Source organism: Canis lupus, chromosome 32, assembly GCF_048164855.1.
Source record: "Canis lupus baileyi chromosome 32, mCanLup2.hap1, whole genome shotgun sequence".
NCBI classification, from domain to species: Eukaryota; Metazoa; Chordata; class Mammalia; order Carnivora; family Canidae; genus Canis; species Canis lupus.
The window spans coordinates 12,839,966-12,864,060 of NC_132869.1; the positions used below are offsets into that span (position 1 = coordinate 12,839,966).

Consider the following 24,095-nt stretch of genomic DNA (forward strand, 5'->3'; position numbering starts at 1 on the left):
AGCTGTCTTTCATGAAATGGCTCAGCATTCTAGTTTACTTCAATTTCACCTTCACCTAAACATACACTTCTATGATTCCCTCAACCATACATTGAAAAAACCAAGCCCATACACTCCTATGTTTTATGCCTCAGTCCCTGACATTTAAAAGCCCTTCAATGTATCCCATTACTTAAAATAAAAACCAAAATATTTAACAAAGCCCACTTGATAGGACCCTTGCTACTAAGTACTAGGTTTGAGCTACTTTTCCTCTAGATCTCTATACACCAGACAAAAATAGTATTCCCAGTTCTTTCCATCTACCATGTTCCTTCTCCCCCCTTTCATATGTTGGTCCCTCTTCCTAGAATGCTTTTAATTCCTTTCCATCTTGTTAACTACTCATCCTTCAAATAAATCTCAGTCCAAATGTCAGCTACCTGGGGAAGTGTTCCTTGATCTCTCAGATTAGGCCATATTCCCTCAAATACACTTCTCTCCTAAAATCATATACTTTCTTCATAACACTTATCACAACTCTGACTATTTCTAATGCTGGAACAGAATAGCAATTCTCAACCATATCAGACCCAGAGTCTTTTTTTCTAAAACATTACAAGAATTTTCATTCATACATAAATATGAGGGATTCTTATAACACTCCTCAGTGTGCTCATCAACCAGCTTCCCCAACTGTCATCACACAATCATTCTTTCAAGATATGTATACCTTCATTATAAATATTTTGTAATATCTCCTATCCTTAATGAAATGAAATTCAGACCTAATGTAACTTACACAAGTAAAATTTAAAGTATCAAAATAATGTTTAACTAAAACAGAAAAGTAATTTATCAGAAAATAGTATATATTTCAAAATATAAATGTTTGGGCATGACTAGATTAAATAATGTAAGACTATGAATGTGACAACTGCAAATATAGACTGATATAGGCACGTTATATTTTGATAAAAATACCAGGAATAGCACACTGCTGTCTGTGGTATGATTTTCCAAAATAGGGGCCAACTTTTATAAACTTTCTGAAATAAAGAAAGCACAATCTCTTTATGTACACAGTAACTGTGCTTGATGCAAAAACAAAAACAAAAAATCAGAATTAACATGTAAAACAAATTGGTTCTAGGCCATAAGATCATAAACAGATTTTTTACCTACATGAACATCTTCTGGGACATTTGAAAGTGATGCAAAATGTGTAACAATTTTTTACCGTATAGGGTAGGGATGTCCTTTACGTTGCAAGATGTCTAACAACCCTGATTTCCATCCACTAAAGTCAGTGTCATCCTCTCAATGATTTTTGAAATCAAAGAACATCCCACAAATTTCCACACCTCCCTAGGCGATAATCTCAAACTCATTAAAAACCACTGCATTAAAGAAGACAGCAAGATCTCTATAGCCAGACTGTTTATGTTTGAAACCTGGCTCTATCACTTACTAGTTGTGTGCAATCTTGACCAAGTAATTTAATATTTCTGTGCATCCATAAAATAAAAGTATTATTAGTATCAATATCATAGGGAATAAATAAAAAAGGAATGAGGAATAAATAAAAAATCCACATAAAGCATTTGGCACAAAGCAGGTAGTGAATCTTTGCTATAGTTATTAGTATAATTATTTGCTTAATGACTACTTCTCCCATTAGGAGGTAAGCTCATTGACAGCTAGCAGGAACACCTGTCTTGTTCATCATTTTATTCCTATGAGTTGCCACATCATCTAATATAGAATAGGTACTCAATACTGTTGAATGAATGAATACAAGTTAGCAAAGACATTTGGAATATAAACAATAAAAGCTGGAGTATAACCTTTAACAATATTATTTTAGGTTATGCTACTAAGATACTTCTATATAAGAATGTCAAAATTTATACTAATGGCATACACATAAACATGCAGGGTATCTCTAGTGGGATACCCAAGAAACTGGTAACAGTTACTGCCTGTGGGGAAAAAACTGAAGGTGTGCAGGTTTTCACTACAGTTCTTTTTGTACTTTTCAAAAAATTAAAACAATAATACACATATACTATTTTTTTTTATTTTTTAACTCATATTTTTATAAACCTCAAAGACTTTAGGCGCAACAACCAAGACTGCATAATGCTTCCATGTATAGAACTTTTTTGGAACTCCAGAAATCATCAAGAATTTTGACATGCATGCAGTATTTTGAAATTTCAAAATGGTTCATTATAGACTAAAACATTCAGAGATCTATCCCCATTTAATGACACTCCAAAATGTTTAATATCAATAGATACTGATTACTTGTCCAAAAGGATATAAGGGACAAGTAGCATAACTACTAGGAGTAATAACAATTTTACATTTATATACCAGTTCATAGTTTATAAAATATGGTGGCAAAGCATGAACTTGGAAGTAAATAAAAATACTTAAGTCTATTACCTTGAGTAAATTTTAATCTCTGAATTTCAAATTCCTCTTCTATAAAATGAGATACTACACCTAGTTATCAGGGATTGTTTTAAAAAGCAACAGCATGGGGCACCTGAGTGGCTCAGCTGGTTAAGCACTGGACTCTTGATTCCAGCTCAGGTCATGAATTCAGGATTCTGAGATGGAGCCCTGCATAGGGGGCTCTGAGCAAGGAGCCTGCTTAGGATCCTCTGCCTCTGCCTCCCCGACCCCAATCCCATGCTCTCTCTAATTTAAGGGAAAAAAAAAAAAAGGCAGTAACATGGAGTGCCTGGGTGGCTCAGTTGGTTAAGTGTCCAGATTCTTGATTTCCCTTTGGTCATGATTGCATTGCTGTGGGATGGAGCCTCATAGGGCGGCTGGGGATTTCTCTCCCTCTTCCTCCGCCCCTCCCCTGCTCAAGCTCACTCACTCAATGTCTAAACAAAATTAAAAAAAAAAAAAAAAAAAAAAAAAAAAAAAAAAGGAGCAGCAATATTTTCCAGTAAGCTTTGTCTTTTTAAAGGTAATTATTTATATTTTGAATTGGTAACACTAGTTTTAAATTTTAAAAACACAAAAGGGCTTACATCTGGTTTTAAGGGAAGAAATACAATTTTACAATGAAAAACTCAGATTTACCATTGAACCCACTAACTAATCACAGCATCATTAATAGGGGAAAAACAAGAGTACATAGCTTCTAGATTTGATTTAATTCAATCCCCTCACATGATCTTTAAAAAAAAAGAGTACATAGCTTAAGCTATTACCGTCCCCAAAGTGTTTAACCTGAATCCAATTAAGTGTTTACCTGTACTTTCCAGTTTAGCAGTAACCACCTAAGGAATATCACTAGAAATCAATCAGATAAATTCAGACAATTGACCAGGTCTTTTCAACAAGTCAGGATGAAAAAAAGAGAAAGGGAGAAAAAAAGGTGACTTCTAGATTTTGTTTGTTTATTTATTTAAAGATTTTTATTTATTTATTTATTCATGAGAGACCGAGAGGCAGAGACACAGGCAAAGGGAGAAGCAGGCTCCGTGCAGGGAGCCTAACGTGGGACTCAATCCCGGGTCTTCAGGATCAGGCCCAGGGCTGAAGGCAACACTAAGCCGCTGAGCCATCCGGGCTGCCGTAACTTTTAGATTTTAAAAGATTTTGAGACATAACAGCCAAATACAATGCATAGACTTTAATTGTAAATAAGATCCAAAACAGAAGGGGGGTGGGGAAGGACAATTTGGGGAAATTAAAAAATTTTTTTGGTAATCTCTACACCCAACATAGGGCTCAAACTCACAACCCCTGAGATCAAGAGTCACATGCTCCTCTGACTGAGTCAGCCAGGCGCCCCCAATATGGAGAAATTTTAAGAAACACGGGGTATTATATAATATGGAAGAATTAGTTGTTTAGTGTGATTATGTTAACAGGTTAAGCAGGAAATTGTTCTTTTTATTAGAGCCGTATATTAAAGTTATTTAGAGATGTCAGGAATAAAAGCAAATACAGCAATGTAACAACAGATTTTAAAATGATCAATTTACATGGATTCAATATTTCAAAAAAAACCAAAAAATAATATTTCCTCCCTTTTTCTGGATGCTTAAAGGTTTCATAAAAAAATTCTTAAAAACTTATACAGAAAATTATTCACTTCCCCTTGTTTCCCAGCCACATGCACCTCCAGTCACTGTTACCAGTTTCTTACATATTCTTCCAGAGATATTCTATACATATATACGCAAATACATAAACTTAAAAAAAAAAAAAGATTGCAAAACAAAACCTCTTTTGCACTTTTTTTTCACTTAATATATGTTGGTTATTACTCAGTATTAGCACACAGAGGGAGCTGGCTCATTCTAACAAATGCATAATTTATTTAACCAGTCCTCTACTGGTCAACTCCTAGGAACTCTCATTTCTTGGTAGTCTCTTTCAGATTAGATTCTAAGAGGAAAAAAACCCAACTGACTCTAAGGTTTCAATTAGAGAGTTAGCATGCTGAGTGTGCAACTGGGATATTCATATTCAAATTCTCTGCCTATGTGTTCTTATACACTGGATACACAAATTAATCTTAAACTTCCCCCTAAGATATTCCAATCACAAAATACACAATATGTATATTTCTCACAGAGCCATTCCCGGTGCCAGAACCAAGCCAGCTAGCACCTACCACTATTCCTTGTACAAGAGCCTCTTCTATAGTAGATTACATGTGCTGTGCTCTAACCTAGATAAATAATTTCCAAACCATTTCCAGTTTTTCCTTTTTAAGTATCTTCCTTTCAATCAAAGCAATTCCTTCTGAACTAACTCCATCAGATTCCTTCACACCTTCTTACCACCTTCCAAGTCATGTTGAAGTTTTCTTCAAAAACTAGCTAGTACCTTTAAAGGCACCTACTATTTTCTAGACTGAAAAGTTAATTCTAAAAACTAAAACTGTTAGGTAGTTGCTTCTCAAAAATGCTTAGAATATTTAACTTGGTGTGTCTGGAAAAAGATGAGCCTTGGCAGATATGAATTTCACCACTTACTCTAGCTAGGTTAGCTTGAGCAAATTGACATCAAACTTTTAGTGACCTAATCTGAAATATGCTTCAAACAAAACAAAACAACACTTTCCATTACGGTATCTCATCAATTTTTGTGACAAACCTCAGTGTATTTGGCACATATGTAGCAGATGCCAAATAAGTCCTAACTGAATCAAAATATTATCCTCCATTGTTTCATTCACAACTAAACTGGAGAACAGGGATTTAAACAAGTTTAGGATTTCCCCTGGGGTTTAGAATAGCAAGGGCTCTTAGTGTGCAAAAGTTCTTTCGGCTTGAGTAAATTCGATATAAACCATTCTGGTGGATAAAGCACCTATTTGCTAGGTAAGAGAACCTCCCTTAGAACGGCAGTCTAAAGTTTCTAAAAGCCATGGAAATCTCAAACTTCCCAATAAAATGGTTTACTCTGAGTCTCAAGGATGATTAAACTGAGCAGACTCAAGGGGGAGTGGGGTGCAAAGCATTTCCTCCCCGTAATTACGCACCGAGATTCGGGCTAAACATTAAGCTGACACACAGTACGCGCTCCATAATTAGTAGCTATTATTAAGACGCATCCCACCCGGAGAGAAGACGGAAGGAGGCAAAAGAACGGAGGCTGTCAGTCACTAGAGGTCGAAAGGTGTCCCTGGCCTGTGACCCGTAGGCCTCTAAGCACCTAGACCTACGAGATCCCTGCGGAACCGGGGGCCGAAAGAGGTCGGCGGCCTCCCCTAAAGGTCAAGGTTCTTGCAAGCGCGTTTCCTGCTGGGACTAGAAGCAGAGCCGGAACGCCCCCGCGAGAATCTGTACCCCGAAGCCAGAAGCACCGTCTGCCTGTAAAACGCGCGGGCTCAGGGAGCGGGGAGGACCCGGGCGCAGCGGCGCCGCAGCCTGCAGGAGCACAAGCCCGGCCGCGCGTCCTGCAGCCCGAAACCTTAGGGGCAGACCACCAGGACCCCGCCGTTCCCATACGCCCCAACGCAGCCCGGCGCCTCGATACTCACACTCACAGCCGACCCCTCTTACTCCATCGGGCCGCCAAGGTCCCAGCGAGGGAGGTCCCCTAGGCCCCTCTCAGTTTTGGGTCCGGCGGCCCACTCCGGGCCCCCTCCCCCCCGGGCACCACCGCCGCCGCCGCCGCCGCCGCCGCCGCCGCCAGCGCGCAGGCGCACACCGCCGCCGTCACGCTCCTTTTTTTTTTTTTTTTTCCTCTTTGCAGTCCGCCTTTCTCAATAATCTAGCTTTATTTGAACACACAAGAGTGAACAACGGACACAGGGTAAAGAGACTTTACTGGAAAAGAAAGATCAAAGGCAGGTCGGCTTGCAGAAGTTACTCTGCAGCCCTGAACGCACCTGTGACCAGCCTCCTTAGTTCTTTTTTCATTCGTTTTGCTCTTTCTGGGCCTCCCTGTTGCTTCTACTCTCTTCCTAAATCACCAGCATTCCCTTTATGCAGTGGCAATTGTTTAAGCTAAATTTCCAACCACTCCTGCCTTGTAAAACCTACTGATGTTTAATGGAAGGTCTAAGAGCTTGAGGACAGACAGATATGAGTTCAAATCTTGACCTAGCTTCTACTAATTTATGACTTTGGGCAAATTACAAGTTTTCTTGGAATCTCAGTTTCTGCACAGTTAAAATTGGGATAATGGTATCTCTCAGGGGGTTGCTAGGATTAAATGACATAATGCAGGTCAAGTGCCTATCTATGAATGGGTGCCTGTCATAAAGCAAAAAAAATCCATGAATACCTATGATGATATTTTTATTAATACTTACCATATTTATTTCCTTTATTAAATGTAGCCCATATTCATTCTCTCATGATCCTATTTTAGTAACTACAGCTAATCAGATAAATCAAGTTACATTAAGATTAATAATGGTGTGAAGCGTTACTCCTATATTATTGAAGTTCTAACAATGTCTGTGTTTAACAAGATCTTCAATACCTAAAACCAAAGCAAGCACCTCCCTTCAACTATGTAGAAGTCCAGATTTGTATCTAGAGGACTGAAGAACTATTCCAATTCTGTATTTGTGACATCACAAGTCCTTGAAACACTCAAGGTCTCAGGTACATGCTCATTCTACTCTCCTTCAAAAGTATGCAATGGAAGGACTACTTTACCCTAAAAGTTCAGGGCTATAGTCCAAGGAAAAGCTTGTAGAAGAGTAAGATGAGCCATTGGTGAGCATCAAGGTAATCATAGATCAGGGTTTCTTTCTTTCTTTCTTTCTTTCTTTCTTTCTTTCTTTCTTTCTTTCTTTCTTTTCTTTCTTTCTTTCTTTCTTTCTTTCTTTCTTCTTTCTCTTTCTTTTTTTAAAGATTTATTCTATTCATTTGAGAGAGAGACAAAGACAGAGAGCAGGGGGTGAAGGGAGGGCAGGGTGTGACAGAGGGAGAGAAGCAGACTCCTAGCTGAGTGTGGAGCCCAGTGTTTGACACCATAATCCCAAAATCACAACCTGAGGTGAAACCAAGAATAGGACACCCAACTGACTGACCCACCTGGGTACCCCTAGGTCAAGGCTTCTTAACCTTGGCACTATTGATACTTTGGAGATAACTTTTTTTAGAGGTGAAGAGGGGAAGAGGGAGAGAGAATCTTAAGCAGGCTCCAAGCCCAGCACAGAGCCCAACGTGGGGCTGGATCTCAAAACCCTGAGATCATGACCTGAGCTGAAATCAGGAATTGGACGCTTAACCAACTGAGCCACCCAGGTGCTATTTGGAGATAATTCTTGTGCTGTCCTGTGCATTGTAGGGTGCTTAACAGCATCCCTGGACACTAGATGCCTATAGTATCTCCCACCTTCATGTCCTTTACATGCCTTTACGTTACATCCTTTACATCCCCCACTCCAATCCCTGTCATCTTCAAAGGCCAAGATGCCTCTGGTTGAGAACCATAGCATTATCCCAACCATAAATAAACTCAACCATACATTTTGTCCACTTCTGCCCAGAAGTGGAAGAAGTGACTGCTGCTTTAGTAAGTCACACAGGAGGTTAGAAGCTGGAGAGTTCACTTTTACCAATCTTATACAGGCCCTAGACACTGCTTAACAGTCCGACTACTTGTTCAAGGTCAACTTGTTCTATCACTTCTGTAACAATATTTCAAAACTCTCCACTTGCCTTAAAACTCCTAACTCCAGGGGCACCTGGGTGGCTCAGCGGTTGAGCATCTCTGCCTTTGGCCCAGGTCATGATCCTGGAGTCCTGGGATGGAGTCCCACACTGGGCTCCCGGCATGGATGCATGGAACCTGCTTCTCCCTCTGCCTTTGTCTTTCCCTCTCTATCTGTGTCACTCATGAGTAAATAAATAAAATCTCAAAAAAAAAAAAAAAAAACCTCCCAACTTCTTTTCTATTAGATGACATCATCTCCTACTTCATAGAGAAAACAGAGGTCATCAGATGAGAACTTCTTTAACTTCCTGTTACTAAACATAAAACACCTACTTCCTCTTATAATTGAGGAGGTATCTTCTCTCTCTCCCAAAACCATTATTTCTTCTCTGAAATACTTTTTTTTTTTTTAAATTTCCAGCATTGTGCTCTATTCTTTGAGGCGCCTAGAAGAGTTCCTGAACCCGTTTAAAAATCCTTCAATGGCTCTCTGAGGTCATAGCATAAAGTCCAGGCTCACTAGTCCAAAAGTGCAAAACCTTCCAAGATCGGACCCATTGCCGACTTGACTATTTAAAGCTTATTGTCCACTTCACCCGGAGATACACAATGAGCTGTAAGCCTCTAACTAGGATGAATTACGAGGAATTTACCGAAGGCGCTATGTTCTTAATGGCACACGCTGTTCCCACGGGTTGGAAAAAACTGTGGCCCTCCACCCCAGACTTCTGGGAGAACTACTTAGCCTTCCTGATTGAAAAGCCACTTCCTCTGGGAACCCTTCCAAACATCCCTAAGAATAAGGCTCTTCTTTCATTGTGCGCCAAGCCCGCCTCGGACGTTTCCAATGCCACGCACTGTATTCTATGCACTATCATTTGTTTCCATGTCGATCTCCAATCTAGACAGATCGAAAGGCCCCGGAAGGCAGGGAAGGCGTTCTTTTCGCCTTCTTTTCTTCCAGTAAACGGTTTACCCTTAACAAATGTTTGTTGCACTTCGGGAGGGATCCGAATTATCCGGCTAACGGGTGAGTCCCCAGGCTCCCCGCCTGCGTGGCAGGGAGATGTAAACCCCTCAGACGGTGATTGGCTCCGGCGCCAGCGGTGTCCGCGCCCGCGCGGCCGAGGCAGTGCGCATGCGCGCGGGCCAGGCGCGCGCAGGCGCCGGGAGGACGCAGGTCCAGGTCCCGTCCGGGGGGTGTCCGAGCCGCTGCCGCGCGAGAGGAGTGGCCGGAACTGCTTGGTGAGCCTTCGGGAGGGGGGTTGAGGGAGCAACTCGGTTGGAGATCGGGATCCAGTTCCCAAGAAGCAAGGGGATTCCCGTGACGGTTTAAAACTTGGTGCGGTCGGTCTAAAGGGGAGGGTGGGGGGTGCTCTGGCCCGGACTGGGCAGGTCGGGCCCGAAGCAAGGACCCGCGCTGCCAGGAAACCACCGCGGGGCCGGCGGAGGAAGGGCGGCAGGATGGTGGTTGGTTGAACCCCGCCTCAAAACCTAGCGGAGGTAAACTCCCACTCCCCCACCCCTGCAGTGTTGCTGTGGTCGGGATTAATTGTATGTGACCACAGTGATCGAATGACTCTGAGCTAGAGTTTGGAGGTGTCTGAGGTGCGTGGCATCGCAGAGTCCGTGCTCTCGAGGAAAGTCCATCCGGATTCGCGGCTTTACTGTAGACGCACGAAGGATCCCTGGAACACTGGATTTTACGATTCCAGGCTGGAGTTGTTGGGGGGGGGGGAGGGGCGGGATGTCCTGGAAAGTGCTGTTTCATCGCATCCTTTTTTTTCATCTTTAGTCACCACCATTTTAGGAAAGGTAGGTAAGGGTAGAGGAAACCGAAAGACATCAAAGTTGGGAAAAGGAGATGAAAAGGGAGTATCATTTTTGCCTTGTGCTAGTCATCTTCAGGGAGCAGGGGGCAACTGAGGAGGGGTGTTTGGATACTGGCAGCTTCTGACAGCATTCCCTCAGCCGTGTGAAATAACGTAGCTTCTCAGTAACAGGTATTTCAAAGGTATTTCAAGAGCTGAGAGCAGTATTACTCCCTCTGCCTTTATGTCCTTAAGACTGGCTTTCAGATGTGCCAGTAAAAAATACAGCAGATACGACCAAATAGAAATGGTTCTCCGGCGTTCTTGCCTAGCCTGGAAAATTCATGGCACATCATTAGCTAGAATACTTTGAGACGTAAACTTAAAATAGTTCATAGTTAAGATTTCGAAAAAACTAATGTTCTTCCCCCATCACAGTTGATGCCTAATGCATCTAAGGGTCAGCTGTCATTCGTGCCTTTGGCAAGAGATAATGAGAAAGACACATTCACATAAATATTAGCAAGTATTAGGAAGAACACCTCTGTTCACATTATCATGCTTTTTTTTTTTTTTTTTTGGACAGGTCATGTGAAAGTAAATAGAATGGTCATATAACAGCCTACAGCTCAAATATTTATCTTATTACTAGGCTGTTTTGTTTTGTTAGGTGCTTGTGGTATATACAAAATTGCTGTTATTCTAGTTCCAGGATAGCAATGCCTTATTGTACCATTATTAACAGTATGGCACTCTTTCCTTTAAACAGTAGTATTTCTGTATGCATCTTAGTGTTTGTTGCTTTTATTTTAAATGAGCTTTAGCATAGTAATAGGATCACTTAACTGAAGGTCGCATCACTTCTAATCATTCAGAACACAACCTTAAGCCAAGAAGGAAGGAAGGAAGCAAGCAAACAAACAAAAAACAGGCCCTGTGGTTCATGGGACAGCTGTCAGTATTTCACTCCTCGTGAACCATACCACCATCATAAATTTTGCCTTTTAGAAGATTGTGTTATTTTGTTTCATGTTTTTAATAGATTTGTTTTCTACACTACCTTCTTCCATAGTGATAACCTGTGAAGTCATGGTTTTTATGTATACCTTTTTCTAGTATGCATTATAGTAAATATGTAACTTAAATAACTATTGCTTACGTAACAGCTGAAATGATCTAGTGTTCTTGCTCTGCACTCTGGAAAATACTGCTTTGGAACTAACCTACTCATTTTTGAAATAAAGTGAAGATTGGACTAGGCTAGTGGACTTCAAAATTCTAAGAACTCAGTGGTGGCATTCACTATTGTGACATGATTCTAGCAAACTTACTTATCTTGTTTCACCAGATGAAAGTAGATTAGAATAGCAAAAGGGAAAAAGAGGATGTTTGCTCTTCCGACATTTTTGTGAAATCAGCTGCCTTTTTTTCCCTTCTGAATTAAAGTGCTTTTTCTCACTTGCTTTGGTTCCTGTCTTAAAGCATTCTGGAAGTCTGTTTTTTTAGTTGTGTTTGTTCTTAGTGTTATGTATTTTTTAGTGTTTATAATATATGATGTTGCTTGCTTTCAGTAGTGCTGAACTTTTTTATTCTAGTGCTGTATTTGGATTCCGGTTCTGTAGATTGAGAGAAGACCAGATGACAAAGACTGGTCTTTTCTTTGTTGTGGATAGAGACTTGAAACAGATGGATCCAGTGCCTCCAACAACTGGAGGAAGTGGATTGTAGAGCCAGGAAACAGCATGTACTGTTCCTTTTGTAATATTAGTGGTGGAGGTGGTGTTCCGTTTGCACTCATTTAAATTCACTGACATTTTGATTTTGATTCCATTTTAGGTTGTATTGCTACTAATATATTTAAATCACTGATAAGTATATTTCTGTGGAATCCTCCCATTGTCTTGATTTTTGTGAGATCTGTAACTTGGATTTAAATTTATTTGAACAATGCTTTGACAATTGAGTTTACCTTTAGATGGCCTCTTAGACTTATAAAATAAAATCCAAACTTCTTGGTAGAGAATACAAGCCCTTCAAAACCTGTCTTCTGTGTCTGCCTTTTAAAGCCACCCTGCCCACTCTGTATGCATATATAATATATTCTGGCATGATTACTGAGGTCTTACATTGTGACACTTTTTTGATAGTCTAAAATCACAATTTTTTTAGGGTTGATCATGCTTGGATTTCGATTCTCAAAATCACAAGAGATGTTTAGCAATTATGAAAAATTATAATAGAAATAGATAGGAATCATAAAAATTATAATTCCTCTTTAGATGGTATTCCACTGAAATCTCCTAAATAAAACCCTCATTAAGCAGCCACAGATCAGCCTTAGGAGCCAGTGCTTCCCAGGCGATGATAGCAGCCCCGTCAGAGGTGGCAGGGGTACAGCAACAAGGGACAGAGTTTTGGGATCATCAGGGGCTTTGTGGACTTACCCTCAGCATGGAGAGCGCCACCCCGCCTCACCAAGCGTGGACGTGCTTCTACTCTGGGAGTGTGTGATTCTGCCCCCCTGACAGCTGGACACAAACCCGTGGACAGCCTAGTTGTGGAGTGACATAGCACAGGATAAGGTGTTGTTTTAAAATCTGAACTGATGTTGCTTTGTTCTTCGGATTCCACACCTGATGGTGGAATGTGTCCTCTTCAGGACACATGTTCCTTGCACACTCTTTTTCTCTCGAGATTTTCTTTCACCCCCTTCACATATCTTTTCTCCTGACCTCCTGGAACTGGATTGGGGCAATGCATGGACAGAACAGACACTGTTTGCTCTTGCACAAGAGCTCATGGGAGCTGAAAAATCTTGCTGCTATCCACTGTATCTTGTTTTCATTATTTATAAATGTTGCTTTTAAACTGGAAAAAAAAAAGAAGAAAAATAAAACTCTATCACTTTATTCAGTCTCCCTTGTCCGAGAGATTCATCCTGAGATGAAACTCCATGAGACAAGAACCTTGCTCTTCCACTTCAGCTCCAGGGGAAATAGCTATACTGTGGATTATCTGAGACCTATGAACCCATCGGGCTGTAGAGATCAATAAAGATTGAACACTACATACCAGCCAAGGTTTAAATGCTTAGGATGAATTAACTCAATCCTTAAAATGCTCAAAATAAACATTATATTCTCATCTAATGAAAAAAACCCTGAAGCACAGAGAAGTAAATTAAGCAACAGTCAGGATTTAAAAACATGTCTCCAAGTATTGGGCACTTAACCACTACACTGTATTGCCTTTTGTATGAAGAAGAATGTCACTTTTTTTTTTTTTAATTTCTTTATTTGAGAGAGGAGCATGAGCAGGGGGAGGGGCAGAGGGAGAGGGATAAGTAGACCCTGCTGAGGATGGAACCTGCCATGGGGCTTGATCCCAGGACCCTGAGATCATGATCTGAGCCAAAATCAAATGTGTCACCTACTGAGCCACCCAGCCACCCCAAGAATGCCACTATATTAACCTACCATGGAGAATATTCTTTTCCAGGGACCTGAGTTCTCTATCTCTGGTATCTGTTTCCTAGTATCATACTGTTTGAGAAGCTAACCAGAAAGGTTCTAAGTGAATTTGGAATCAGAGCCAAATACTTGGATGACTTGGGTTAATATTTCATTCAGGCAAGGTAAAGCCTTGCTAGTTGATCCTGCCTCACACTTGATGTCTTCCTTGGCATGTACCGTACCATAATTAAGTCTGCTAGATTGTATGTCTCTCCTACTTGGAGAATGAATGCTGCATTCTTGAGCCTCTTGCTTAACTCTTACAGAGCATCTCTTTTCTGTTTTCATAGCCTTTCTTTTAGATGGTGCTAATATAATTGATTATAACCACATGTAGATCTACCTTCCTAGGATTATATTCTGGTCACTTAGAGTAGAATTATGGAAATTCCAGGGTTGAGCAGGATTTGAAAACTAGGTGTTGGACTTCAGCAATTAAGTTATAAACAGTACTTCTTTAAAACTGAAGTGTAATTTTGATCTTTTTGGTTCTTGATTTTAGTGGTATTTTCTCAGCAGTATGGTTTCTGTCTTGAATCATGTGCTTCAGTACTCTTTGAAACCAAGGCATTTAATAGATATGATACAGTGGTATACTTCTTACACTTGAATAGTTTTTGAGTTTTATAAGAATGGTAACATTGTTCTCATAGAAGGAAGTAGAAAGGAAGCGAGAGAGGAAGTAAAAAGAGGAAACTAACCTTAACATAAATAAAGCTCCATCTAAATGACTTTAGAAAGAATTAAATTTCCTAATCAGAGCAGGGACTCTTTTTGGTGTAACCTAGACTATTTTGAGTATTGTACACCTGTACTTTTTGTCCATGGGCATCCTTCCTTCCTTTTGTCCTTCCTTCTTTTTGTTTTTTTAAGAAGATGTATTTATTTTATTTATTTGATGGAGAGGGAGAGACAGCAAGAGAGCATACAAGCAGGGGGAGCAGCAGAGGGAAAGGTAGAAGGGAGCCTGATGCAGAGCTTGAACCCAGGACCCCAGGAGCATGACCCAAGCTGCTGAAGGCAGATGCTTACCTGACTAAACCACCCAGGTGCCCCTCCTTCCTTCCTTCTTTATGTGTGAACATTTTTTTTTTTTTAAGGCTCCGTGCCCAGCATGGAACCCAACTTGGGGGCTTGAGTTCACGAACCTGAGATCAAGACCCAAGCTGAAATCAAGAGTCGGACGCTTAACTGACTGAGCCACCAAGGCACCCCTATGTGTGAACATTTTTAATGTTTCGTATTAAAAAGAGATCTAGGGACACCTGGGTGGCTCAGCGGTTGAGCGCATCTGCCTTCAGCTCAGGGCATGACCCTGGAGTACCAGGATCAAGTCCCACATTGGGCTCTCTGCGTGGAGCTTGCTTCTCCCTCTGCTTATGTCGCTGCCTCTCTCTGTGTCTCTCATGAATAAATAAATACAATCTTTATTTTGAAAAATGAGATCTAAGAGTAATAAACATATTCCTAAAGAAAAACTAAATTCTTTTACCCTAAAAGTGATGGCCTATGTCTGAATTTCTACTTTGTTCTCTATTGTCCTTATTTCTATTCTTTGTTTATTCTCCATTATTCATCTTTTGAGTCTTCAAGAAAGAGCTACTATTATGACATGAGATGTAGCTGTGAGGTGGGGATGACTAGCAAGGTTCACCCTGCTTGAGTAAAATATTCACTCCAACAATCCAAAGTATTTTGGCTCTGATTCTAAGTTCACCCGGTAACTTTTGGATTAGCCTCTCAAAACAGTCAGATACCACAGACAGTGAACATAAATAACATGAGTCTTTACTGGGGGCTAAACACTTCACATACATCAATTAATTTGTGAGACTACATTGGGAGATAGAACTGTTATCCTAATGTACAAGGAAACAGACTTGAATAGGTTAGGGTAAATTGCCTAGGTATCAGAGCTAGGATGAACTCAGGGTCTGTTTGACCTCAGGGTCTATGTTATTAGCCACTACATTATGCTCAATCAACACAATTTATTAAATTATCTCACCTAATCTAGAAGTAGGAAGTTTAGTTACAGGAGAATTAAAGCAAATCATTTTCAGCCCAACCTGGCCTTAACATTAGTTGATATGGTCTTAGCCTTAAGCTAGGAAGACGTTAGTATTGTAGAGAGGCAAAATTGAAAACCTGGAAACTGTATATGTTTAGATGCAATGGAGAAGATTTTCCATATCCTAAATAAAATATACATTTAAAAAGAAAGGATAGTTTTCCTGATATCAGAATATGTTCCCTTATTTAATAGCTAAATGCTTAAAAAACGTTCGTGGACTGAATTAAGAAGGAGATATTCGGGGACTAGGATCTCTTTCTGCTAAACTTTCAGGCTACACAGACTGCTGAATCTCCATAAGTATTAAGGGAACTCTCAGCTGTCTCTGGGCAGTCACCATAGCTAGATTTCACTACATTCTCTTCTGACAACCTTGCCCTTAGTTTTCTTCTTCAGGTGGGTCCTGGTCTGGTGTGCCCTCCTAAGACCACAGAACTCTGCAAACAACTGCTTTGTCCTCGGTTACCATCAAGTCGGTTCCCACCTCCCCCTCCTCCAGAACAGATTGTATATTGTGGAAAGAACCTAAGAGCTAGAAGTGCTGCATTTTATTCTCTTAACATAAAGAAGTTGGACTGGATGATCTCCAAGATTTATTTTTCAGAGACTATTTTCTGAGATAAGAATTGAGCAGAGGGCAGCCCCGGTGGTGCAGTGGTTTAGCGCCGCCTGCAGCCCAGGGTTTGATCCTGGGGACCCTGGATCGAGTCCCGCGTCGGGCTCCCTGCATGAAGCCTGCTTCTCCCTCTGCCTGTGCCTCTGCCTCTCTCTCTCTCTCTGTGTCTCTATGAATAAATAAATAAAATCTTAAAAAAAAAAAAATTGAGCAGAAACTTTGTTCCCAGATAACTGATTAATTGAGCAGAAGTTTCTGTAGGTAAGTAGTTTCCAAGTCATGTTCCATGGAACCTGGTTCTTTGGAATTAATAAAAGTATTATTTGAGGGACAGATTTTATGGTCATCTGTATTTGACTGGGAGAGCCAAAATTAAACAGATTTCTTTATTGCTTCAGGACTTCTGATTTCCACCCAAGAATTTAATTAGCCGACCAATCTATAAGGACAAATGTACAAAATAGGAGATGAAGAGGTATAAGAGCAAAATACCTTCATTGTAGAAAGTTCATGGATGATATCCACAAAGTTAGAAAATATCAAGAAACAACACTATAAACATATGATTTAGGAATTTGAAGTTAAACACTGGAACAGCTAGTACTGTTGAAAATTCTGCCTCTTGGCTCCTTGAATCAGGAATTGGTTTGGCACAAGGGGAGGCAGGGGAATTGCTATTCATTACTGCTGTAGAACTATTTGACATCTCAAACTATGTACTTATATATATTTGATTAAGATTAAATATGAGGGATCCCTGGGTGGCGCAGCGGTTTGGCGCCTGCCTTTGGCCCAGGGCGCGATCCTGGAGACCCGGGATCAAATCCCACATCGGGCTCCCGGTGCATGGAGCCTGCTTCTCCCTCTGCCTGTGTCTCTGCCTCTCTCTCTTTCTCTCTCTGTGACTATCATAAATAAAATTAAAAAAAAAAAAAAGATTAAATATGAAAGAATATAGTCTTCAAAAATAGTCTTAAATGGCTGAATAGTATTCCATCATGTAGTTGTACCATAATTATTCAGTCAAGTCCCCTGTCATTGGTTATTTAGATTGCTTCAAAATTTTTCAACGTTATAAACAATACTGGAACTAATGTATTTTTGTTTGTATCTGATTGCTGAAAGAAAAAAGCCAAAGAGTAGGAATAATTTAGGATTTTCTTGTATATATTACATCATCTATTGAGAGTTTGGATTTTTAAAATCAGCATTTTACTATCCTAAACAGTGGTTAAGAAACTTTATAATTTTATAGAAATGAGAATTGAAATACCCACAGACATCCTGGATGCTAAAAAAAAATGCTATTTATATCACTATTTCTTTTTTTCTTTTTTCTTTTTTTTTTTTTTAAGATTTTAGTTATTCATGATAGACATAGAGAGAGAGAGGCAGAGACACAGGCAGAGGGAAAAGCAGGCTCCACACCAGGAGCCCGATTTGGGACTCAATCCTGGGTCTCCAGGATCACGCCCTAGGCCAAAGGCAGGCACCAAACCGCTGATCCACCCAGGAATCCCCTTATATCACTATTTCTTGTATCATTTGGAGCTTGCAACATTTTTTATCTTCTAGAGTTTTTCATTATCACAGGCTTATAGCTATTGCATAGACTGTCCTGTACAGAAGTTGTAGAGTAATAGAGTATTCTGAAACCTATCCACAAAACCAGTGTATGAGGTTTTTTCTTTTTTAATATTTAATTTTTTTTAATTTTATTTATTTAAGATTTATTTATTTATTTATGATAGACATAGAGAGAGAGAGAGAGGCAGAGACACAGGAGGAGGGAGAAGCAGGCTCCATGCTGGGAGCCTGACGTGGGACTCTATCCCGGGACTCCAGGATTGCGCCCTGGGCCAAAGGCAGGCGCTAAACCGCTGAGCCACCTAGCGATCCCCATTTAAAAATTTTAAAGTCCTGGTCTTTTGTTCTTCCCCCCCCCCCCCAAAACATGTATTTATTTATTTATTTGAGGGCCTGTGTGCGAGTTGGGGGAGGGGCAAAGGGAGAGACTCTTCAAGCAGGCTCCCCAATGAGCCTAGAGCGGAGCTGGATCTTACCACCCATGAGATCATGACCTGAACCGAAACCAAAAGCTGGATGCTTAACCAACTGTACCACCCGGGGGCCCCAAACCAATGTATGTTTATAACTTTTTGGTAGTGGGGAGAGGGTTTGGATTAAATAGGTGATGGGGATTAGGGAGTGTATTTGTCATGATGAGCACCAGATGATTTATGGAAGTACTGAATCACTGTGTTGTATACCTGAAACTCAGCTAACACTGTATGTTAGCTGACTGGAATTAAAATAAAAACTTAAAAGAAGTAAAAAGTCCTTTTAAAGAATATGTAGAAAGTACATTATTGTGTAAAGCAAATAAAAATCCTCTAAAATTTTCTTAAACTTTGTCATTCCATCTCATCTAAGCTGGAGTGGACATTTACATTTTTGGCCTTTAGTTTTTAAGCTATACATATATTTTTTAAAAGATTTTATTTATTCATGAGAGACACAGAAAGAGAGGCAGAGACACAGGCAGAGGGAGAAGCAGGCTCCATGCAGGGAGCCCAACATGGGACTTGATCCCGGGACTCCAGGATCATGCCCTGGGCCGAAGGCAGGCGCCAAACCACTGAGCCACCCGGAAATCCCCTCGTACTTGGATCTTAATAAAGAAGTACATCGGGTGTATTTCTTAACATGGTTGTTCTATCCTTTTTGTTTTTTTTTAAAGATTTTATTTATTTATTTATGAGAGACACGGAGAGAGAGGCAGAGACATAGGCAGAGGGAGAAAGCAGACTTCCTGCATGGAGCTTGATGTGGGACTCGATCCTGGGACTCCGGGATCATACCCTGGGCTGAAGGCAGACCACTGAGCCACCCAGGCATCCCTGGTTGGTCTCTCCTTTTTCCAACCACTGATTTTCTTTTTGGAGAAGAAAGGAAGTGATCCATTGACTATAAAGTACAAGTTTTCTACTTCAGTGGTGCCTACTCTACAGCTACTATCATTTATTTTAACAATCTGTAACATATTTTATACTGTGGCAGAAAATTGTTTGGCATAGGAAAAGCTACAAAATTAATGTTTTCCTTCTCATCTTCCTTTTCATTCTTACTCATACTGTTTTTTTTTTCTTGACTGTTCTTTTAAATAATCTTTCTACAATTTTTAGAAATTGAGACATAATTCACATAATGTAAAGTTGGCCATTTAAAGTATACAATTTAGTGGCTTTTGGTATATTCATAAGGCTATGTAGCCATTACTACTAATTTCAGAACATTTCCATCATCCCCAAAACAAACCTTGTACTATTGGTAGTCAGTCTCTTTCCCCCTTTCCCCCATCCCCTGGCAATCACTAATCTACTTTTTATCTCTATGGATTTACCCATTCTGAACATTTCACATAAATGACACCATACAATATAGGGTCTTATGTATCTGGTTTTGATCAATTAGAATAATGCTTCCAAGCCTTATACATGCTGCAGCATGAAGCATTCCTTTTTATGGCTGAATGGTACTCCCTTGTATGGACATTTGGGTATTTTCTGCTTTTTGGCTGTTAGCAATAATGCTGCTTTAAACATTTGTGTACAGGTTTTTATGTGGGCATATGTTTTCATTTCTCTCTAATGTACCTGGGAATAGAATTACTGGGTCACATGTAATTCAGTGCTTAACCTATTAAAAGCTAAGTTGTTCTTGTCCTGCATTGTTAAATGGTATGTTTCTCCTCCATTAGGTACGAGAATTACAGCAGGGGTAGGATATCCTCAATTAGCTCTTGGCTATACATTAAAAACCAAACAACTTTCATCTAAAATAGTGGTTTTCAACCTTGGCTGCCCATTGGAGTTAACTGGGAAGGTTTAAAATCAAACGGCTCTCACCCTCCGAGATTCTGATTTAAGGCTTGGGCCTCTAGGTGATTATAATGTGTAACCAAGACTGGGAACCACTGTTCTAATTCTGACTGGAGTTAGACTTGCTCCTTGAAAAGGGGAAGGCAGGGATTTCATATATATACTTTTCTTGGCAAAGCTGCTACACATTTGAATGACTTGATAATGTGTCTCTCTACTCTCCTCTTTTTAACGTATGTAATTGTAATTGAAGGCACATACTCTGAATCAGTCCACCGAGGTTTGAACCTGACTATACTATGTGACCTTGCAAAAGTTGCTTAACCTCCTTGTTCCTTAGTTTGTATATATGTAAAATGTGGAATTAAATAGTGTTTACTGTGGTCTGAATGTTTGTGTCTTCCTACCAAAATTCCTATGTTGAAATCCTAATTCCTGCTGTGATGGCATTATTAGGTGGAACCTTTGGGAGGTGCTTAAGCCATGAAGGTGGAGTCCTCATGAATGAGATTAGTGCCTTATAAAAGAGGGTCCAGAGAACTCCCTAGCCCCTTCCACCATATAAGGCATCAGCAAGAGGGCCCTGATGAGAACTTAACCAATGCTAGCACCTTGAGCTCAGACTTCTGCTTCTAGAACTGTGAGAAATAAATTTCTGTTGTTAATAAATTACTAAGTCTATGTTTTTTGTTGTTGTAGCAACTTGGACAGATTAAGAGAGTATTTTAAGGATTAAATGAATGAGTGTGTGTGTGTGTATTTTTAAAAAATTTCTTAGGATAGTGTCTTGCATGGTGATGCCCAGGTGGCTCAATTGCTTAAGCATTCAACTCTTGGGACGCTTGGGTGGCTCAGTGGTTGAGCATCTGTCTTTGGCTCAGGTCATGGTCCTGGGATCCGGGATCTAGTCCCACATCAGGCTCCCCTTGGGGAGCCTGCTTCTCCCTCTGCCTATATCTCTGCCTCTCTCTGTGTCTCTCATGGATAGATAAAATCTTAAAAAAAAAAAAAAAAAAAAGCATTAGACTCTTGAGTTTTGGTTCAGGTCATGATCTTAGAGTTGTAAGATTGAGCCCCATTTTGGCTCTGTGCTGGGCATGGAACCTGCTTAAGAGTCTCTCTCTCTGTCCATCTCCCTCTGAGCCCCGCCCCCTTCTCTCAAATAAAATATTTTTTTTTAAATAGTGCCTTGCATGTATAGTGGTTTGTAAGTATTGTAGTTGTTGCTGTGATTCTTCTTAATTCCTTACTATTTAGACTTACAAAATGGTGAGTAGTGACTATTAAAAAGTTACTTGCCACTTAAAAAAACTTCTGTATATGTTGATTTCTTTCATAATAATTAACAATAAAAAGCTGAGAAAGTAGCGTGATGACACTTCATGTATTATTCACCTGCTTCAACAGTCATGATCAATCTTGTTTCCTCTGTACTCCCACCCATTTACCCACCTCTGAATTATTTTAAAGCACATCCTACATGTTACCTTTTAAATAGCTTCTAATTACATACATTGTCTTTGAATCCCTGATTATTGGTAGGAAGGTTGGAGAAAGAGAATATACTGGAGGTGAAGAGCCGTGACGGGAGATTGATTGTATTCCGGTATGGAGTTGTAAATTCTCTATTCTAGCTAAGTTCTCTGCTTCTTTGTGGGACCCTCTTTTATTCATGCCTTATTAGAATTTTGCCATGAAAGTGCTAAGAACTTATTCAGAACTCATGAGAACCCATTTCTGCCACCTGACATGAATAAAATATGATTCCCAACCAAACTTCAGCAAGGGCCTTTGCTCTAACCATTTGTTAGCAGAACCTTTAGGACAAATTGTTCTGTATTATTTCTATACCTTTGTGGTTTGAAATGGTGATCATCTGTTAATGAATAAAAATACTCCCACAAACTTTTACTGGGAATATGTGCCAACAGAAGATTCCTCTCAAGAGAGGCTAAGAATTCATAATTATGTTTATGAAATAAGATCTAAAATTAATTCCTTGTCTTTTTTCCTCCAGTCTTATGAATCTGCTTTCTTGGTTGTCATAAGCTATTTTTTTTTTAAGATTTTGTTTATTTATTTGAGAGAGGGGGAGATTGAGGGAGTACGAGTTGAGGGGGGCATATGTGAGGGAAAGGGGCATGGAGCAGAGGGAGAGGAAGAAGCAGACTCCCCACTGAACAGAGACATCCCCCGACCAGGGCTCCATCCCATTATGATGAAAATAAATGCATGAAATTTAAAATTAGCATAACTACATTGCAAACTATTTGGTCAATTGGGAAGAGAAGAAAAATCACTCTTAATTCTATCACCATAGTTATTGGTTATATTTTAATGATTCCCTTTTAGACTTTTTTCTATCCGTATTCTTTATAGCAAATATTTGATTATTTTTAAGTCTTATTTTGTTCACTTCATATACTGACCTTCACCATTTTATGTGGTTTTGTGTTTCCTCAGCCTTAGGAAAAAAAAAACACAAAACATTTTAAGCAGTCTTTAATTTTTTAAACGTGAAAAAGCTATATATATATATATATATATATATATATATATTTGTCTAGATAAGTACCTATCAGCCGGAAACTTGGCTTAATTTAAACCTGTTTAATATCTGTCTTGACATGTGCAGACTCATGGCTGGCATGAAAATAGTTCAGATGTAAAAAAAAAAAAAAAAAAGAAAAGAAAAGAAAATAGTTCAGATGTATAACTCATATAGTATTATCAACTTTAATATTTGTATTTAGCCTTATAAACAGAACAATTAATATTTAGTAGCATTTAGATTAATATCACTTATATTTAACACTGTTGTTTTGCTTTTCTTTTACCTATTTCTTTCTGCTTCCCTAAGAATTTTAAAATAATGGCTGACACTTGAATACTGGCCATGTATCAGGCATTAATAATAAGCATTTTGTATGGATCATCTTTTAATCCTCATAAAAGGTCTTATCTCTATTTTACAAATGTAGAAACTGAGTTGTAGTGGGTTTAGCTAACTTGCCTGAGGTCATACAACCAATACATTTTGGGGTCAGAATTTGAACGCTGGAATTCTTGCTACTTACCACTATGCTAGCCTGCTATGAACAGAAATTCCCACTTGCTGTCAATATATTGATTACCATGAAAGTATAATCAAAATATACCAAAGAGAATCATACATTTTTATCATACAGTAATAAACAGTATGGGTGTAACTTGTAGAGCAATTGGGATTAATTTTATGAGAAAGAATAAGTCACGAAGCTAACTTAGTAAAATATTTTATGCAAAATCTTTGCTTTCCCATATAAAATGAGTTATTTTTATAAAATCATTCCTATACGGGATCCCTGGGTGGCTCAGCGGTTTAGTGCCTGCCTTTGGCCCAGGGTGTGGTCCTGGAGTCCCGGGATCGAGTCCAGCATCAGGTTCCCTGCATGGAGCCTGCTTCTCCCTCTGCCTGTGTCTCTGCCTCTCTCTCTGTGTCTCTCATGAATAAATGAATAAAATCTTTAAAAAAAAAAGTCACTCCTATATTGGTCTAGGCAGGACACTGGAATTCATGGAGATTTATTTTTATTTTTTTTTAAAGATTTATTCATTCATTCATGAGAGACACAGAGAGGCAGAGACATAGACAGAGGGAGAAGCAGGCTCCTGACAGGGAGCCTGATGTGGGACTCGATCCTGGACCTGGGATCACGCACTGAGCAAAAGGCAAACACTCAACCACTGAGCCACCTAAGCGTCCCCTGGATGGTGATTTAAAGTGCTGTTTCTTTCATTACTTCTTATGTAGCTCTCCATTTTTATCAGGGAAGACATGGATTGCTTGTTGATTCAGTTCTTTTTTTTTTTTGGCTTTTTTTTTTTTTTTAAATTTATTTATGATAGTCACAGAGAGAGAGAGAGAGAGAGGCAGAGACACAGGCAGAGGGAGAAGCAGGCTCCATGCACCAGGAGCCCGATGTGGGATTCGATCCCGGGTCTCCAGGATCGCGCCCTGGGCCAAAGGCAGGCGCTAAACCGCTGCGCCACCCAGGGATCCCTTGATTCAGTTCTAAGACCTTT

At 39.8% G+C, this 24,095-nt stretch overlaps 2 protein-coding genes across 7 annotated transcripts in view; one reads left to right on the forward strand and one right to left on the reverse strand.

Annotated features, from left to right (window-relative positions):
* ZNF106 (zinc finger protein 106) overlaps nucleotides 1–6,165 on the reverse strand; it is a 63,899-nt gene extending 57,734 nt beyond the window's left edge. Inside the window, exon 1 of one of the 2 annotated variants that reach the window (XM_072808680.1) lies at nucleotides 6,002–6,165. The gene's annotated coding sequence lies outside the window, so the exon portion shown is untranslated. The remainder of the gene's footprint in view (nucleotides 1–6,001) is intronic. The other variant, XM_072808681.1, reaches the window with a different exon arrangement.
* Nucleotides 6,166–7,062: 897 nt separating this feature from the next.
* Nucleotides 7,063–24,095, forward strand: part of SNAP23 (synaptosome associated protein 23) — a 38,962-nt gene continuing 21,929 nt past the window's right edge. Inside the window, exons 1-2 of one of the 5 annotated variants that reach the window (XM_072808712.1) lie at nucleotides 7,063–7,202; nucleotides 8,558–8,752. The gene's annotated coding sequence lies outside the window, so the exon portion shown is untranslated. Of the gene's footprint in view, nucleotides 7,203–8,557; nucleotides 8,753–9,142; nucleotides 9,167–9,262; nucleotides 9,640–24,095 lie in introns of those variants that run through there. The other 4 variants (XM_072808713.1, XM_072808714.1, XM_072808710.1 and 1 more) reach the window with 4 other exon arrangements.